The sequence below is a fragment of the Berghia stephanieae genome, chromosome 15, assembly GCF_034508935.2.
Source record: "Berghia stephanieae isolate SIO BIC M18660-M18661 chromosome 15, UCSD_Bste_1.3, whole genome shotgun sequence".
In the NCBI taxonomy this organism is placed as follows: Eukaryota; Metazoa; Mollusca; class Gastropoda; order Nudibranchia; family Aeolidiidae; genus Berghia; species Berghia stephanieae.
In genome coordinates, this window is record NC_088374.1 from 4,383,935 (window position 1) to 4,405,425 (window position 21,491).

The 21,491-nt window shown below is 32.6% G+C and overlaps 1 protein-coding gene and 2 long non-coding RNA genes across 7 annotated transcripts in view; 2 read left to right on the forward strand and 1 right to left on the reverse strand.

The window, feature by feature from the left end:
• The window catches only part of LOC144960662 (uncharacterized), an 82,222-nt gene extending 78,131 nt beyond the window's left edge, over nt 1-4,091 (forward strand). For both annotated transcript variants that reach the window (XR_013642907.1, XR_013642908.1), the window contains exons 5-6: nt 3,148-3,202; nt 3,972-4,091. This is a non-coding gene — a long non-coding RNA (uncharacterized LOC144960662). The remainder of the gene's footprint in view (nt 1-3,147; nt 3,203-3,971) is intronic.
• LOC144960661 (uncharacterized) overlaps nt 1-21,491 on the forward strand; it is a 325,884-nt gene that overhangs the window by 213,311 nt on the left and 91,082 nt on the right. The gene's annotated exons all lie outside the window — the stretch shown is intronic.
• Nucleotides 1-21,491, reverse strand: part of LOC144960663 (uncharacterized) — a 187,625-nt gene that overhangs the window by 66,224 nt on the left and 99,910 nt on the right. The window lies entirely within an intron of this gene.

A 21,491-nucleotide genomic window follows, 5' to 3' on the forward strand; every position in this document is an offset into this window, starting at 1 on the left:
TCCAGTCCCATATTTTCACTACTCCTGACTACAACATCCAGTAATTCTTGTAGTTCATGTTCAGATTCTGCCAGTAGAACCGTATCATCTGCATACCTCAGATTTGTTACATTCTTTCCTCCAATACACACCCCCTTCTTATGTTCGATATCTCTTAATATCATTTCACTATAGAGGTTGAATAAATCTGGAGACAAAACACACCCCTGCCTAACTCCTCTTCTAATAGGTGTAAAACTGCTTAGCTCGTTGTCAACACGCATTGCTGCTTCTTGTTCCCAGTACAAATTCCGTAATATTCTTAAATCTTTACCATCAATGTCCAAAGATGATAGAATTTTGAATAGTTTTTCGTGTTGTACTTTATCAAAGGCTTTTGAATAGTCGATGAAACACATATACAGATCTTTATTTACTTCAATACATCTTTCCATCAGCATTGATAATGTGAATATTCCATTTCTGGTACCCTTGTCCTCAACAAAACCAAATTGCATCTCCCCAATTTCAGGTCGTATTTTATTTCTTATTCTTAGTAAAATTATCTTCAAAAGAATTTTTGTGAGGTGGCTCATTAGGCTAATAGTTCTGTGTTGTTCACAATCAACTGCCCCTGGCTTTTTTGGTAGTGCTATAAAAATGGATCGTTTCATATCAGTTGGCATTTTTCCTGTGTCATACACTTGATTTAGAAGGTTTGTGATGAATTCAATCCCCATTCACCCAGGCCAGTCAAGGCTTCAATTGTTATGGCATCAGGTCCTGCAGCTTTTCCATTTTTCATGCTTTTCATGACGTTCCTAACTTCATCTTTCATTATAGAAGGCCCTTCCAGTTCTTTTATCATAGGCATTTCTCCTCGATTATCACCATTAGCTACATTAATATAAACAGCAACCACTCTCGTTCCGTCATTGAAATCATTCCAAAAAGCATAACACTGCGAGTGAGGAAACTTTCGGAAAACAGTGAAATATTCAACGTCGCAGCCAACTAATACGAAGAAGAACTCACAAAAAGCGTGATACAACACACCATTTGAATGCACAGACGCCCCCCTCTTACACAAATGAATAACGCAAAACAAGAAAAGACATATTACTTGGTTCAAACCACCTTTCGATGAAAACGTCAGCACAATCATTGGACACCAGCTCCTGAAGTTAATTGATACACACTTTCCAAAAAAATCGGCCCACAAATAAGGGAGTTATAAATTATTCATAGTATTTTTAAAAGTTTACAATAATGGTCTTCAAAGTCATTTTTCATCACCAAAGTCGTAATTTTTTTTACCGATTTTTACGAAACAAAGTGCAATGTCAATGATTTTCACCCGCAAATAAAATAGGATTTTAATCGCAATTTCTGAAACGTATTTTCTTTTCTGTCGGCAAATTTATAAAAATCAAAGCTGAAAACACCCTGCGGCAGTGACAGGGCCTGCCATTTCCTTCACAACGATTGGATTTTACTTACTGAGGTCAGTCTTGACTACCCCGCCCATGAATACTATCCCGTTGTCGGTTTTTGTCGGGTTGAATCTTAAAGAGTTAAGCCAAACTCAACGCGAAAAATGAGATGTACAACAGCTGTCTACAAAGAAAAAAAAAACATCTACTAATAAACTACAAACCTACTCCAACAAGCAACAACACACAGCAAACAAAACTCATGTAACAAACAGTCCTGACGATGGCTGAAAGTCAAGAAACATTGGTGCAGACTGACTCCAACATCGTGGGAGATATTACAATAATAATTCGATCCATTGTTACATGTCGAGGTCGAGCACTATTCGTGCCATATTGTTATCCAACACCATTCAATATAAATATATATATATATATATATATAATATATATATATATATATATATATATATTATTTATATATATATATATTTATATTGAATGGTGTTGGATAACAATATGGCACGAATATTGCTCGACCTCGACATGTAACAATGGATCGAATTATTATTGTAATATCTATATATATAATATATATATATATATATATATATATATATATATAATAATATATATATAACATGTAGTGGCGGAGTGCATAATGCATTGTACAATGATACGGAGAGTCCCTGGTATGACCACGCTTCAGGCGCTTTGCTTTTTTTTTCCTTGAGCAAGATTTTTAAACCCCCAATTTCCTCACTTGGACATCATGGGTGATTCCTGTTGACATCAGACATCTTGTTTGATGACTTATCTGTACTCCTTCGTGGAGTGCATAGGAAACTATCTCTGATAGATTCACAAATAAAGAGAATATTTTGCGAGTAAATCCGTATAAAGGGCTATTTTCTTACCTTCTCCCAAGCCAATCAGGTAAAACCAATACCTGGCAGTAAACAGAGTTACTTCTGCCAGAATGAAAAAAAAAATGCAATATCACCTTACATCTTACGTTTTGAAAGTTACGTATTGTTGTTGTTCTGGGACCATTTGTTAAATGCTTTGGGCACGTTTTTTTTTTTTTTAATCTAGTGCTATATAAGATAATTTAAAGTATGCTTGATGTTTTGTTTCTTTTTTTAAACTTAGGTATTGGGTATAAATAAGGAATTAAAACATGTCTATATTGAGGTTTTTTCAATATCTTGACAAAGTCTAAAAAAGGTAAAAGGCCCAATTCTAACTAGAATCATCCTTGAGATTTATATAAAGTAATAGACATTAGGATGATGTTACACTTTAATCCGGACAGAAAAATAAAATGTTGCTTTATACCGAGCACTCCTTTTACACCTGCGTACGGTGGAATAATGTGAGTATTAGCGCATTTCAAAGAACTCAAATACGCCGCTGTGTACTCGAACATAGGACCTTCTTATGAACATGAGAGTGTCATCCCATCCAAATGGATACAATCTTAATGGTAAAAATATACTAATGTATTGTCTATACGTTAGCAATTAATAAAAGTGCCACTGACAACTGTTTTTTTCAGTCCTGCTTTGTAATAGACCATATAGACAAATTTCCCCAATTGTATGAATAAAGGACATTTTATTGTATTTCTTTATTTTCCTAAATACGTACTGACGTGTGAAAAATCGTGTATTTTATCTGTCTTTTCCACAGAAAATGCATTTTTTTTCTCTCTGTTCTTTCCTGTCATTCCCAGATGATGACGGATATATTGGTTAAATGCCAAGGTTAGACAAAGTAAAATATCACAGGCAAGTGCTACAAATTGGACATGAACTGTTTATCAAATCCACATCAAAGGAAGATAGTAACGTCGGATATAATTATAATTCATTTAATCCCCCCCCCACCCCCCGTGAAAATAAACCCGAAAAAATATATTGATATTAAGGTTGAGGTTTAAATTTACCTGACCATTCTATCCATATCATTAAAACGGCTATGTGGTCTAGCTGTATGACACCCGCTTTTGGATAGTAAGGTTCCGGGTTCGAGCATTACCCTACGCCTAGTTGAGTCATTGAAAACTTGTCATTACTCACATTCTCTTCGCCGTATGTATATTACAACGATGAAGACAACTTGTAATTTCGTCTAAATGCCTCATATCTCGTTCTAACAGTTAACTGTTGCTATTCGACAGGGACCATTGTAAAGCGCCTTAGGTATGTTTCGAGGATATTGCGCTATGTATTATAAAGGCTCAAGTTTAATTCTAAATAGTATGATTGTATGACAGAAATGTAGAAAATAGAATATGTAACCATTGGCATCGACTTGTTCTCATGTGAAATTAAAGCAGATAAAGAAAGATTTGATGATAAAGAAACAGCATCATCATCATCATCATCATCATCATCATCATCATCATCATCATCATCATCATCATCGTAATATTCGTAGTGGTCGTCGTCATCATCTTTATCATCACCATCGTCATTCTCATCATCGTCACCATCACTATAATCACCGTCCTCACTCATAATAAATCTTATCAAAGCTTTACGTTTTCTCCAACAGGTTTAAATTCCCACTTCATGTCATCGCAAGATTCATTGTTATTGTTGTTGTTTATTTGTTTTGTTGTTTGCTTTATTGCTGTTATCTTGTCTCCCAAATAAAAGTTTCAAAGTTTTCAAAGTTTATACAATCTTAGGCTTTCGCCAGTAAATCAACAATTTGATGAAAACATACTTGAAAGTGGGAAAATAATGGTAAATGGAAACAAAAATTAAACTGATACACAACACAGAAAAGCAACAATCGTAATACCACCAATACGTAAAACAATAATAATAATAATAATAATAATAATAATAATAATAATAATAATAATAATAATAATAATAATAATAATAATAATAATAATAATAATATATAATATATGAATGATGATAATGATGATAATGAAGATGATGATGATGATGATGATGATGATGATGATGATGATGATGATGATGATGATGTGATGATGATGATGATGATGATGATGATGATGATGATGATGATGATGATGATGATGATGATGATAATAATAATAATAATAATAATAATAATAATAATAATAATAATAATATTACCATTATCATTACTACCTCAATTATCACCATTTTCAGCACAACCTATACCACTATCACTACCACCATCACCATCACTATTATGAAACCAACCAGTTTGTCTCGGGATTAAAAAAAAAAAATGATCCCCATCATAACTTAATTCCTTCCTGCTACGAACATTCTCGTAGAACTAAGGCTAAATCACGAGGTGTATATCATAAAGGTTTTTTAAATTAAATATCATTTCTCAATCTCTTCAGGGAGTAGTACAAACGAGGATGACGACGTCAATCTAAAGCCTGCTGGAGGATTGGAGTCCGAAAATGTATGTATGAAATATGCAGGGAAATGTATACGCATTGGAACATGGAATGTCCGGACATTATATACACTAGGTAAACTGGACAACTTGATTAAGGAGGCGGATGAGATGAAGGTGGACATCCTAGGAGTGTCTGAGCACAGATGGACAGAGAGGGTACTGTAAAAAGAGACACTCACACATTTATCTATTCTGGAGGTAGTGAACATCAACATGGTGTGGGTATGCTGGTGAAATCTAACATTCTCAAATATATTATAGGTATATATGTTGTAAGTTCCAGAAACATGATGATAAAATTGAGATCCAGACCTTTTGACATGTCAATCATCCAGACATATGCACCCACAAGTGATTATTCGGATGAGGACATTGAAATATACTACCAAGAATTACAAAGTATGTTGAAACGCGTAAAATCAACGGATGTGTTAATTGTCATGGGTGACCTAAATGCTAAATTTGGGAACGGTAAGGAGAGTTACGTGGTTGGCCAATATGGACTTGGGGTTAGAAACGAGCGTGGATACAGACTAGTTCAATTCTGCATTGAAAATGAGCTGATTGTTATCAACACCTTTTTCCAGAAACCAAATAGAAAATTATACACATGGAAAAGCCCATGGGACTGGTGTAGAAATCAATTAGATTACATTATGATCAGGAAAAGGTTTCGCAACAGTGTAAAATCATGCCAAACATACCCGGGAGCTGATATCAATTCTGACCATAACCCACTTATTGCAAAGCTAACGTTAAAGCTAAAGAAAATTAAAAAAAAACAAAGATATTAGAAAAATTGGACATCCCTTCGTCTAAAATGGTCATCAGAATTGCAGGAGAAATATAATGTCTCTGTTCCAAAAAGATATGATGAACTACTTATTGAATCACAAGAACAATTCTCACAAGGCAAATGGAATTGAAGAAATTGATATAAAATGGAACATATTCAAAGACAGCATAAAATTCGGTATTAAGGATATTCCAAAGAAGGAGAAAAGAACAAGAAAGCAATGGATGACACCAGAAATTTTGGATCTCATGTCAGAACGTAAACAAATGAAGAACAAACCAGAGTATGAAGCGCTGAATAAGAAAATCCAACACAAATGTCGCATAGCAAAAGAAAATTGGCTTAACCACAAATGCAGGATGATCGAAATATTTGGCCTAGATGGAAAAGCAGCCCACGAGGAAATAAGACAAATTTCGGGCAAAAAACGCACCACTGACAACAATAACTGTATTAAAGACAAGAATGGTAACATATTATTTGAGAAAGAGGATATAAAGGAAAGATGGTGTCAATACATTGGCGAGTTATTTGATGATGACAGGCCCCAAATACCTTTGCCAAGCAACACTGACGGTCCTCCAATACTCGCATGTGAGATAGAAAATGCATTGAAAAATATGAAAGATGGCAAGGCTGAGGGTGAAGATGGCATTGTAACAGAAATGATAAAAATTTTGAAAGAATTCTCAAATGTGAAACTAACAGATCTCTTTAATAGAATTTACAATACAGGCTATATTCCAGACGAACTTGCCAAATCGGTTTACATCACGCTACCGAAAAAAAAAACCAAAGGCGACAACTTGCAGTGATTTCCGCACAATAAGTCTGATGCCCCATGTAACTAAAGTATTATTGAAGATCATCCTAGAAAGAATCAGGTCTACCATCGATAATGAAGTTGGCGATGTACAGTTTGGCTTTAGAAAAAATAATGGGACAAGAGTAGCATTTTCTGTTTAAATTACATCACAGAAAAATACCTTGATCAATAAAAAGAAATCTATGCATGCTTTATCGATTACGCAAAAGCATTTGATAGGGTACAGCATGGAGAATTAATGACATGTCTAGGAAAAGGCAGGCATTGATGGCAAAAATATACGGATAATCACAAATCTATATTGGCATAAAAAAGCAGCCATCAGGATTCAGGACGATCTGTCACCTTTCACGCCAATTAAAAGAGGAGTTCGTCAAGGATGTATCCTCTCTCCATATCTATTTAACCTGTACACAGAGTTTACCATCCGTAAAACCGAGCACATTCCAGGTATTGTTATTGGAGGTAGGGGGATAAATAATCTGAGATATGCAGATGATACAGTTTTGTTGGCATCGAACGATACAAATCTACAGATCCTTGCAAATCAAGTAAACTTGAACAGTACATCAAAGGGTCTAGAGATGAATGTTCAAAAGACGAAGGTAATGGTCATGTCAAAGAAGCCTGAAAAAAATCGCAAAAGTCCAAATTAATAATCAGAACATCGAACAAGTTGATTCTTTTAAATATCTTGGACAGACAATGACCAACAACGGAAAGAATGAGCTGGAAGTGAACAACAGGATTGCTATAGCTAAGTCGAGGTTCAGCCAACTGAATAACATATTCACTACGCAACAAACGCAGATGAAAACGAGAATAAGAATACTCAATTATTATGTCCACTCAGCATTTCTCTACGGCTCAGAAACATGGCCCTTGAACAAACAAATAGAAAAGAATTGAGGCCTTTGAAATGTGGACTGTCCGTCGCCTTGGAAAAATCAGTTGGAAAGAAAAGAAAACAAATCAAGAAGTCTGTGACATCCTTGATATCAGACCGATCCTAATGAAAGTAATAAAAACAAGAAAACTGGGGTATGTTGGACACCTAAGGTGCCATCAAACTGTCAACAAGGACATTCTTGAGGGTCGAGTTGAGGGGAAAAGAGGAAGAGGCAGGCCAGCAAGAACTTGGATAGATGATGTGAGGACATGGACAGGATTGTTGGCAGCCGAATGCAGTCAGCAAGCCGTCAACAGGGAAGATTGGCGTGTCATTTCAAGTCGACCTCAACCCATGAGATGACACTGGAAGAAGAAGAAGAAGATCATTTCTTGAAAACGAAGATCTGGTGCCAGAGCAATCACATAAAGGAGTAAATACATTTCCCCCCACGCATTATGAGGACAAGCTGTGATTTTTAAGGGTAGTTAAAATGTCTACGATGTTATTTACCCTGAAAACTACGTGTTATATTTTTCTATTTAAAGTAGGTAGGTCTGCTATGATAAGTATCAGTTCCATAGTCAAAATAAGACAAACAAAAATAACGTTGATTTAATCTTAGGCTTTCGCCAATAATCCATACAATGTTTTGCCAACATACATGAAAGGGAGAAAAATAGGTAAATGAAACCAAAGCATAAAATAATACCATTAATAATCATAAAAATACACCACTGTAATACCACCGGTAATAATAATAATAATAATAATAATAATAATAATAATAATAATAATAATAATAATAATAATAATAATAATAATAATAATAATAATAATAATGACAATTGTGAAAATAACAGAAGCGCCACGGCTATAATATGCAGTATTGTTTTTGTAAATGAAGACCACGCTAATACCCCATTCGTTGACAATACAGAAGATAGGAATTATGCCATGGTAAGTTTGTTTCGGATAATAAAGTTATTGACATTTAGTAATACTAGGTGTACCAAAATGATTTGGTCCGGGTGATCTTTATCCTCCTGGAAATTCCAACATAAATTCCCACCCCTTTCTATCTTATTTAACACATTTCTATCGTTGAGTGATGTTCTATGAGAGTGAGATTTTGCGAACATTGCCTAGAAGTTACAGACATATTTGTTTAACTTATTCTTTGGTAGAATTACAGATTAATTCCCAAAGACAAAATCGTGAATCTTATAGAATATCACAAACATTTAAGTAATTTTCCGTACTGATATATAGCGAAACAATCTTGTGTACTTCAATTATATGTGACGCATCTCGGTCATCTCAGGACATTAAAAGAACAGAAAATGTTTAATGTAGTCTAAAAGTATACTTTTGTCAAAGCCACCTGCGAATAAATAAGACAGAGGTAGATGGTGAGGCTAGGGCACCAAGAGCACCCCTCGGTGTACTTAGTTTGAAATCGCTTTGAAGTCAATAACACCTTCAAAGGATCCTTACACGTGAAATACAATCATATTCAAAACAGCATCAACCAAGAAAAAACGTATTACAATTCATTATCGACAAATGGTTTTACAAGGAAAGACAAAAAAAAACATTAATATTAAATATATACTGCTAAAACGAATACTATACATCTGACTGTTTCCCCGTAGCCAAGAACGTCGACCAGTATTAGGACAAACCAATTAATCTAATTCCGAGACAGAGATAACAGGTCATTGGGACAAAATATACGGGGACAAAAAACACAGAAAGTGATATCCTGTCCATTATTCTTCTAGCATGATTGCTGATGGCCAATGTATTGATATTTTATTTAGACTCACATTAGGAAATTCTTCTAACAATTGAAAGTCCTGATTGGATATCGATGTGCATTTTTTTTTATTTTTTAGTATTAAAGGCACTCGCACGTTGGGACTCATCTACACTGCTTGTATTTATTTGGCCAAAATCATATCTCTATTGTTTCTTTAAAGGTATCATAAGATATATCCCTATGTTCGGGAGTAGTGTCTGAAGCCTAGTATAAGTAAGATACTCAATAAATCTTTGAGGTTTCAAAGACGAGCGACAGTACTGCTTCTCGTACTCAACCATATGTAATATTATAACGAGCGTTTAGATTTCATTACATTATCTATTAACATATAGGGAACAATCATTACACCTCTGAAAGATATTTTAAATACTATATAACGTAATGCGATCAATTTCGTTTAAGTATATAAAGTATATCATATAATATTATATATATATATATATATATATATATATATATATATATATATATACACATATATATTTATATATATATATATATATATATAATATATATATATATATATATATATATATAATATATATATATATATATATATATATATATATATATATATAAATATATATGAGCCAAGGTCAAAAGGTGCCCGCCTGATACCAGTGTTAAGAAAATTTGATTTTTACTTAATTATGGTCTGTTTTCATTGGGTTAATGCTTGTAATCAATTGATAATATGAAGAAGAGATAAAATGAGATAGCTCAACATACTCTGTTCAACAGAATATGAAATAAACAACTTGAAAGTGAAATTTGAATGCTGTTTGGCATGTGCTTAAAACGAGGTCAACGCATCACCTTTTTAGAAATCAAGTAGAAATTAAATGTGATGTTTTAGCTCCCTTGATTGAAATCTGACTAATAGTATAAAGTCAAAATTTACTTTTAAACGCAATTGCAGTATATTACATATCTGATTAAGTTTCGTATAGAGTTCTTAAAAAGTTGGTGTTGCTTGTGACCTTTGGTGTCATCAAACACAGCACAATACTAAGACTCGACACGAAACTTTAAAGCTCATGTTTAATGTTTATAAAACGTTTTATTATGAGAAAAAAGCCTAGATTTACTATCCTAACTCAAATCTTGGAGTAAATGTATACCATTTTGCCGATATTGAGGCTTATTGGTTTTGGTGTCATTTGTCACAAGCAACACGGCATGCGTGAACACGTGGAAGTTTGTTTCGTTAAATGGCGATTCGCAATTTGGATCCACCCTTCTTACCAGTCTTTGAAGTGCAGCACGTTCATTTGCCTTTCCAGCGTGGCTCCGGGCAGAAAAGGTAAGTTGAACTTTGGTGTCATCGCTATTTTTCATTGTCACAAGCAACACTTGATATTGGATATTACAAAGTGCCACCAAAAAATTATGTTTTCAGCTGTTATTCTATTTACAAATATGATATTATGACATCTCACATAAGACTGTGATTTTGACACAATTAATTATTTCCTTGTAATTCTAATTTTTTATGTTTCAGGGTTGTATCAATCAAGAAAAAGACAAAACTCAAGCTTTTGACGAATCCAGATAAAAGAAGGGTTGCCAAGAAATTTGATTTGATTTACTATTAACACACTAAATTACTACAAACTAGCAGATTTGAGCAGTATGGTGATGGTTACCGTATGGTTACATGAATTCATTACCATGGCTGATATTTATCTAGTGTTTGTGCGACTTCTGGTACTTTTTGTGACCATTGGTGTCATTGGTTAAAATGTCACAGGTGACACTTAAGTTTGAAGTTTCTGATGTATTTCTGTTTTCATGTTCTTCTAAGCTTGAAATGTCATTGAATTACATTTTAACAGGCTATGTTACATGTGTTCAGTTGCTATTTTTGATTTATTGAGGCAAAATTGCGTTCTAGTGCCGATTTTGACCAAAGTAATAGCAACAATGGTATTACTAATTTCTAAGTATATTTCCAATTTGAAAGTATTTAGTTTCTTAAAATATTATTGAATTTCATTTTAGAGTAGGTTATTGTGCTTTTTTGACTGAAAATAATGATATATTATGGACGAAAGTGTGATTTGGTGTTGCTTGTGACATAAGTAATGGTGTCACCGGTCTTATGTCACAAGTCACATTCAGATGCTCTAATTTCCATGTATATTTCTATTTTTGAAGTCTTTGGTTTCTGAAATATTATTAAATTCCATATTTAACTGTGGTTATTACACTGGTTTGACTGAAATTAATGATATATTGTCGAAATTGCAATTTGGTATTGCTTGTGACATAAGTAATGGTGTCATCGGTCTAATGTCACAAGTGACACAATGTCACTAAATAAGATATGCTTTGGTCACATTATTTCCCAACATTTTATTCCAAAAGTTTCTGAACATTGCTGGTAATAAACATATGCAATATTGTTGTTTTTGTTAATGTACAAACATTTTTATGAAATAATATATTTGCATTCTATGTTGCTTGTGACCGATGACACCAAAAATCAACATTTTCTCCAATAGTTGGTAATATTATTGTACTATGATTGTTGTTGATTGTGTCTTTTTGTCTAGAACTTACTAAATAAAGTTTGATACTCAACAAAAATCATTTGGTTATTGAGTTTTTTGTCTCATTTTGGTGTCACCGGTCACAGGTGACACCAGCAACCTATAGGTATTGTTGACGATATTATGCTGCGTTAGACCTTAAAGTTATCTAAAGGGCCTTTGATTCATGAAGTACAGGGTTTTTGCTACACATATAGAAACATGAATGGACTATTATGTCACTTTTATTTTGAGAAAAAAAAAAATGGCACCTTTTGACCTTGGCTCATATATATATATATATATATATATATATATATATATATATATATATATATATATATATATATATATATATATATATATATATATACATTTCATAAAGACGGTGTTCCCCCAGATTCAGGCCATTTGCATTTTTTTAAACGACAAGTTACCATATAGCAAGATTGTAGTTACTGGACTTGATTGCCTGGTCGCCTGTGTCACCGAACATTTCTCTGTAGGTCATTTATCTATGGGGCTACGTCAGATATATTGTTCAATCGGCTCATATTCAAGATATTGGCACATTGTCGCGATAAAAGAACTGTTATTGAATCCATCACGTCACAAAAGCTAAAAAAACACACAGGAAGAACTCGAATATAGGCTGGATTGACGTGTCGGTAACCATGGCAACCATATCGATGGGTATTGAGTAAAAGAAAACGGAAAACAAAATGTAAAGCATTTATATATGCATAAGCCCGGGTTTAAAGTATATTGGCCGAAAGGTTTTTCTGTCAGGGATGTTAGTAAACAGGGAAAACCGTTTTGGATACAGATTTTAACATATGAAATATATACAAACTGATATAAAACGTGTAACCTCTTTAGAAATTAAAAAAAATGTTAAATAAAATAGTGGACACAGAATGACTTACCTTTCCGACATAGAATATCAAAGCTATATTTCTTCATATTGTGACTCAGGGATAAATGGGTAAGTAACTTAAGTGGCAGACATTTAATGAGTTATCGCAAAGTCACAGTCAATACATTAAAGATGATGAATTTTGACGCAGTTTGTTAAAAATTAGATTTTGGTGGCATGTTGTCATGTCCCTACCCATTTTTTTGCATACAAAAATGCATGATAATTTCATCTTCAGTTTTTTTCCACTCAAAAAAAAAAAACAACATATTTTGTGACCCATGGTAAAATTAAATCCTGCCCATTTTTAAGTTCAGTGGATTGATTTCATGAAATAATATCAAATAGGCTTTATAACTAAGTAAAGGCAAAAACATATCAATGAAAAGTAACAAATCTTCCTATCTTCAACAACCAATCACTTTGTTCTTAATTATGTCATGTAGTCACAATCCAATCAGAGAGCGAGAGGAGAGTTTTTCCCTAAACTCGTTTACTTTGTCTTTTAAATGCGTTTTTCTCAAAACTGCAATTTTCTCATCCCTCAGTTTTCTACCAATCTTCTTCAAACTTTCTGCAAATGAATGCCATACAAATACGCAGGTCCTTCAGGAGCCGGATTTAAAAAAAAAAAGAAAAACATAAAATTATGTACCTTTTTTCAAGGGGAATAATCGAGTAATAACTTTGAACGTTATTTTGATAAATTCTAATTTTAAAAAAAAATCGAGCTCCTTGAGCTTCTTCAATTTCCTTTTTTCTACCTCTGGCCATATATTATGGCAATCGGTTGATAAACAAAAACGCCTTTGACATTTTAAGATTTGTTGTTTATTTTCCAATATATCGTCGTTTCCATAGCAACGGGCAACTTTTTTCTAAACAAATTATATGCAATCATCCTTCCCAAACATATACATTAGGACTGTGCATAGAAGTTTAGGATGTTTCATCAAATAACAAAAAATGACCCTTTAGTGTCGCTCCCCCCCCCACCTTAAAAGATAAAAATGCGCCTTATCTATATTTTTAGATAGCAATATTTGAACAAGATGTGATCAACGAGCTGAAATATCCAAACTATCGGGTTTTTCCTGTGGTTGAGAGAATATAATAATGAAAGCACCATTGATAAATCTCTCAGTTTATTGACAACGATCTAACGTAATTAATTTGACCAGACGACATGTTAACTACCCCCCCCCCCCTCCGCACACTCACCGATTCAAACAACAGCAATTGAGCTGATTCCGTAGCCGTATTGCATAATGCATTATGTGTATATCGTCCTATGCGACAAGTAGCTTGTAATTGCTCATTGCCATTTAATACAACAGCCTTATGACCCTGGGAGATAAATTACCTTATGGTGAGAAAAGACGAGTAATCCAAAAATTCCATTTTAATCCGCGATCATCAGGAATCTTGTATTTTCCACCTGCAGGTTATAAGATGCGCGTCATAGCCACTAGATCACCATGCGTTACTCAAATACTATAGAAGGAATGAAATTCATTTCAATCGTTTTTTTCTTATTATTTAAGTGAATAGTTCTCATTAAAATATGTATAGTAGCGTATGAATAATAATGTTTACAACAAACACCAAATAAACACCAAATATTGTCATGGGTAACCAAACTCACATTTTTATTGGAGTTCCTAACGTAGGAAATATACCATTGCAATTTGTGGGCTGCCTAAGTAAGTGAAAACAGTTAGTAAAAGTTAGGTCATCCAGTTAAATTTGTATCTCTTTCACTTTGTAGAATTTTTACGCACATTTCCGTGGAACTATTCATTGTTTCATTTTTAACATGTTTAGTGCCCCTGTGTGGCCGAACTCGTCTTTAATAAGAGATATATAGCTGGGTGACCTAAGTGAGGTTTATACAATGGGCTACCAAAAATAGTAAATAGAATTATATATATATATATAATATATATATATATACATTATATATATATATAATATATATATATATAATATAAATTGTCACTCGCATTATATGGCCAAGACGTTCGTTTCTGTGGCTTTCGTCCACGTCCTCACGTGGACGAAAGCCACAGAAACGAACGTCCTGGCCATATAATGTGAGTGACAATTTATATATATATATATATATATATATATATATATATATATATATATATATAATTCTATTTACTACTTTTGGTAGCCCATTGTATAATCCTCACTTAGGTCACCCAGCTATATATCTCTTATTAAAGACGAGTTCGGCCACACAGGGGCACTAAACATGTTAAAATGAAACAATGAATAGTTCCACGGAAATGTGGAATATTATTATATATATATATATATATATATATATATATATATATATATATATATATATATATATATATATATACTCAATAACCCCGAAGACATCGTGTTTTGGAGAAATCTGGTACAAATAGAAATGAATGTACAAGCAGGTCTTGAAGAAGGGAATTAATATTTCTAGACGAATAGTTTTGATGAAACGTGCGAACCCACACATCTGAGTTGGCCATATTTCATTTTGGATAATGATGTTTGACTGCTTCTGTTAGAAAGACGTAATCTAAATATGAAATAAATAACATACGATCATAGTTAGTTTTAGTGGGGAAATGTTTAATATAATTCTGCATATGGATCGTAGATAAGTAAAATGAATATAAATTTGAAAATTAAAAAGATACTTTATAATGCCTGTAGTTATTGGGTGCAGAGGTGGGACTGGCTAATAAAATGTGATGATATCCATGTTGGAATTTGGTCATTTGTGGATGACCAAGGCGATTACAGTGTCCGTTTTTGTTGTCTATGTATTTTTGTTGATGATGATTTGTGGTTGTTGTAATGATAGTTGTGGTGGTGATAGTTTTAATAGTCGTGGTGATTTATGGTTGTTGTGATGAAAATGGTAAATTGTTATAGTCTTGGTGATGGTGAGTTGTTATAATCCTGGTTGTGGTAAATTCCTATAGTATTGGAAATGGGAAATTGTGTTATAGCCTTGGTGATGGTAAATACAATGATTGAGATCTGTTTATTAGTTCTGATTATTATAACATGAAATATGAAAAAAAAAGTATTTGTTTTAAAAGAGATAAATATTATACAATGTCAAGTATATGAGATAAACAATATTTACAGTAACAAAATGACAAAGATGATATACAATATTAATAACAGCTAATGTAAAGGAATATAAACGTACTTAATTGAATTCCGTCAAGTTATTGGCGAGAGTTTTATCAGAAACGTCAGCTGTGACCAAATTATTATTATTTTTTTCTGATAAAAAATCAACGGATTTAATTGCAAAACAGAATCAGCCATTGTAGTGGACATACGATTGGTGAACTACTCCAGTAAGCACATGTATTTTATTTTACTTTATTACATATCACCTCCATGAGTTATTTCCAAATGTGTAGAGCATTGGCAAAGAGCACTTGATCCATCTAAATGTAACGTCTTACACACACTAAGATCATACCCACAACGTATCTATTCTGTTTAACAAAGTACAGTTAACTGCAGGTCTGATAACCCGATCCATTCTGGGCACATTGATATAATGGAACTCTCAAAAAATATTGTCCAATACAACAATGTTAAACTAGGCCCAAAATTGCGTTCGGATGTCAGACCTGCAAATATTTACCCGTCGCCTGTCATCAATGATGAATCAAACATGTGTCTACTACTACACAACTATAATTTATAAGATATATTGATACCTTAAAATATACTTTGACGACCATCTGTTTATTATGATATCACGTTTCAAATCCATTTCAGAGTGGTGGGAGACAAAACCCTTCCCTAACTCGCGGACATTTTCTATTTTACTTTAGGTAGGAAATCTGTTAGATTCCAATTATTATTTAATAGCTTATTCACAATTACAGTGTTTATTTCAAAGCCCCCGATATGACACTGAATACAAGTATTTCTATAAGTAATGAAGTGTCTTTATGTAGATTGTAGGCTTAACTATGAGGCTTTGAAGACAATTCTATGCAACCTTGACAAAGACTGTGTCTCGGTTCTTAGAGAAATCCTCCCTGGTGAGAAATTGTCGTTTTTTTAAAGGCACTAAAATTATTCTTTCTTTTTTATTTTCATTGTCTAATTAAATCATACGAGTACATTTAGGTAATCAAATCATCACCATCAAAAAAGCAATTGAGAGTTTCGTATTTCGTATTGGCTTTGTGGGGAAATGACGCCAAACGTTGTTTTACTGTATTTAAGTCACATACATAAATATATAAATAAAATATAAGCAGTTTTACACCTATTAGAAGAGGAGTTAGGCAGGGGTGTGTTTTGTCTCCAGATTTATTCAACCTCTATAGTGAAATGATATTAAGAGATATCGAACATAAGAAGGGGGTGTGTATTGGAGGAAAGAATGTAACAAATCTGAGGTATGCAGATGATACGGTTCTACTGGCAGAATCTGAACATGAACTACAAGAATTACTGGATGTTGTAGTCAGGAGTAGTGAAAATATGGGACTGGAACTGAATATATCTAAAACAGAATGTATGACGGTATCTAAAAATAATAACCCACCAGCCTGTGTAATAACAAGCAGAGGACAAAATACAACAAGTTGAATGTTTCAAATATTTAGGCTTCAATGTAACATCCAATGGAAAATCAGATTGTGAAATAAAGAAAAGAATAGGTATGGCGAAGAATGCATTCAACCAGCTGCATACAATTATGAAAAACAGGAATATTAGCATGAAAACAAAAATCAAAGTCCTGGATTGCTATGTACTGTCTGTGCTGCTATATGGTTGTGAGAGCTGGACCATAAACAAGACCATGGTTAAAAGACTGGATGCAGTGGAAATGTGGTTTTACAGAAGAATGATGAGGGTGTCATGGGTGGAAAGGAAAAGAAATGAAGAAATTTTAGAAATGGCAAACAGAAAAAAGATCACTGATAACAAAAATCATCAAACGCCAAATGGAATTTTTAGGACATATTATCCGCCACCCTGGTTTGGAAGTACTCGCCTTGACTGGAAAGATGAATGGAAAAAGAATAAGAGGAAGACAAAGAATAACGTATTTGAAAGGGATAAGAACTTGGACAGATAAAGCTGAGAAAGGTGGCGCTGCTTTAATAGAATTGGCAAGAGATAGATCAGCTTGGCGGAAGATGACCTCCGACGTCTGCTTCAGATATGGAACTACATGAGATGAGATATAAAGGGATGGATTTTAATACATATTTATAAAATTAATCAGTAAATCTGATTCATACACGATATAAACCAACATATTGACATATGACATGTAACCAAGAGACGATTTACAAGGAAACTATTGTTTGTTTTGTTTTTTTGCATACAAAATGTACCCAGTCCACTTGGATAGCCAGTGCTTGCATTGGTTTTGCCTCACAATAAGAGTGAATACGAGTGGTTTATTGTCGTTTTGATTTAATGTTTGGTAAAGTGTGTGAAAATTAGAGAAATATAGCATATAATAATGGCATATGACTCTCCTTCAATCACTAATTACGTATTAATCTATTGTCTAAGTCAGTGGGCTCTTCAATGAGCTCGATGCGTATTTGAGTGCTTGGAAGGAATCATTTCCTATATTATCTCACATTACTCGGGTGTAAAATGATACCCTGACCGATAAAAACGTTGTTTTAGTCTAAAATAAATATTTGGAAAATCTCCCAATATTTGTCATGTTTCGTTCAACATGTTACGTGTTGATATTGATCAGAAACCCTTCAGGATACACTTTAAATACCTTTTGTGGAAATGGCGTAATATAAAACCAGATCAAAACAGTGGGACGTATTGTCATATTACACAAATGTCAAATATTACTAATCTTCTAAAAGTATACTTTAAACACCCTATTAATCAGATTTAGCGATTCAGAGAGAGAGAGAAAAAAAATGTTTGTTTTTTTTTACTTTGAGGATAAAGAAATAAACTGAAAACAGATAAACAAAAAGTCTTCCAAAGCCGGGGAGAATTTGAATTTTCTTATTATTTTTTTTCTTTTTTTTTCTTTCTTAGAAATTTCTATAAAATCTACAAAGCTTTAGAACGGAAATTATATGAATTTATATTTCTGTGTTTTGACATCAAATCTTGTTATAATTAAAGGAGATGTTATATCGGAGCAATGGAGATGATGACAATGAATTTGGTAATAACAAAAATAGAACACTGTGAGGAATTGTCTTTTAAAGTTTATAGAGATAGGTTGTAGTCTGTAAATGTGTCGCATCGTCCAGAAACGGTAATGTATTCAGGTGACCCAATTGATGCAATTATAAATTAATGTAAACATTGATTGGTATGGCTATACTTTATTTATTTAAGATGGAGAGGGGAGGGAGAAACATATTTCTCTGACGTGACACCAGATAATGATGATGGGACATATTTTCAATTGTCTTTATTTATCAATGGACTGAAACGGTTGTTGTACGTGTTAACTCCACATTCTTATAACGTGTATACAACTATGCTATTATATATCATATAACTGTTTATTATATTATGATGATTACGTATAATGGTAATGATGATTTAGATGATGGCGACAATGATAATATTGGTGATTAAAAAATAGACATAAGATATTGTGATAAAGATTGTAATACTAATATAATAATAAAATACTAAAATAATAATAATAATATAATAAATAATAATAAAATAAAATAATAAATAATAATAGATAATAATATAATAATAATAATAATAATAATAATATATATAATAATAATAATAATATATACAACTATACACTACTAAACTACTACTACACTACTACTACTACTACAGTACTACTACTACTACCTACTAACTATATATTACATCTACTACTACTAATACATACTACTACTACTACTACTACTACTACTACTACTACTACATACTACTATACTACTACTACTATACTACTACTACTACTACTACTACTATACTACTACTACTACTACTACTAAAACTACTACACTACTACTACTACTACTACTACTACTACTACACTACTACTACTATACTTCTGCACTACTAATACTTCTACTACTACTATCTACTACTACTACTACTACTACTACTACTACTACTACTACTACTACTACTACACCACTACTACAACTACTACACTACTACTTCTACTACTACTACATACTACTACTACTACTACTACTACTACTACTACTACTACTACTACTACTACTACATTACTACTACTACTACTAATAATAATAATAATAATAATAATAATAATAATAATAATAATAATAATAATAATAATAATAATATCATAATAATATCATAATCATAATCATAAACATAATCATAATCATAATATAATAATAATAATAATATAATAATAATAATAATAATAATAATAATAATAATAATAATAATAATAATAATAATAATAAAATAATAATAATAATAATATTGAAATAATAATAGTATTATTATTAATAATAATAATAATAATAATAATAATAATAAGATGATGATGATGATGATGATGATGTGATGATGATGATGATGATGATGATGATGATGATGATGATATAAAATAAACTAATAATAATAATAATGATATAATAATAATAATATAATAATAATATAATAATAATAATAATAAAATAACGATAATATAATAATAATAATAATAATAATAAAATAATAATAATATAATAATAAAATAATAATAATAATAATATGATGATGATGATGATGATGATGATGATGATGATAATAAATAAATAACAAAATAACATAAGACGACGACGACACGACCAAACGATGATGATGATGATGATGAGATGATGATGATAACGGTAACGCGTCACGCCTAATGATAATAATGACGATGTAGTGTTGATGTAATCCAGGATTATCAGAAAACGTACAACATTGATGACCGGATTTAAATGGGTTTCATTAAATATCCAGTAAAATAGGAGTAGTGATCAGTGTTATATATGTAATCTATGTACGTGTTTCCCACCACAGGCCTGACGGTCTGTCCTCTGTCCAACAAGACCGCGGTACTCACTGATGACTGGTCCGCGTAGTCCTTGTCATAGGAGTACAGCCTGGCAATCGTCTTTTTACCAGACATCAAATCGAGTATAAATCTGTAAGAAATAAATGTAGATGTGTGTGTGTGTGTGTGTGTGTGTTGTGTGTGTGTGTGTGTAATAAAGTCATAACAATCATTTATAACACACAATTCTATAAAAACACATACCGATGCAATTTTTAAAATTGAGTTTCTATATAGCGCAACATCTAATAAACATGCTCAAGGCGCTTTACAAGGGGTTTCTGGCCAACAGCAACATTTAACATGTAGGACGGAACATGACACCTGTTTGGCGCTATTACATTTTTTTTGGACAGGGACAACGCTGTTAACTACCAGGTACTCATTTTATACCTGAGTAAGGTGAAAGAATGTGAGCAAAGAGCCTTCTTCAAGGACTTAACTTTGCATAGAGCGACACTCGAACCCAGGACATTCCGATCCGAAAGAAATTGTCATACCACTAGACCACATAGCCGCACGGATTAGTCTATACAATGAGATATAGAGACTTACTGTGGTCATTCTGGCTTTATTGTCATACGGAATGAATTCAACGGGTTCCGTTGTCGTAATAATGTTTTAAAAATGTTGGTGACGATGATATAACGGGTAATGATTCATGCTTAATAGGATGAGTTTGGCCTTGATGAAAGAGTGACCTTGACAGGAATGATGACCTTGGTGTTAAATTTCGAAATGTTGCTGTTATCGGTAATTAAAGTAATAAAAACAAAGAATAATAATAATAATAATAATATCCAAAATA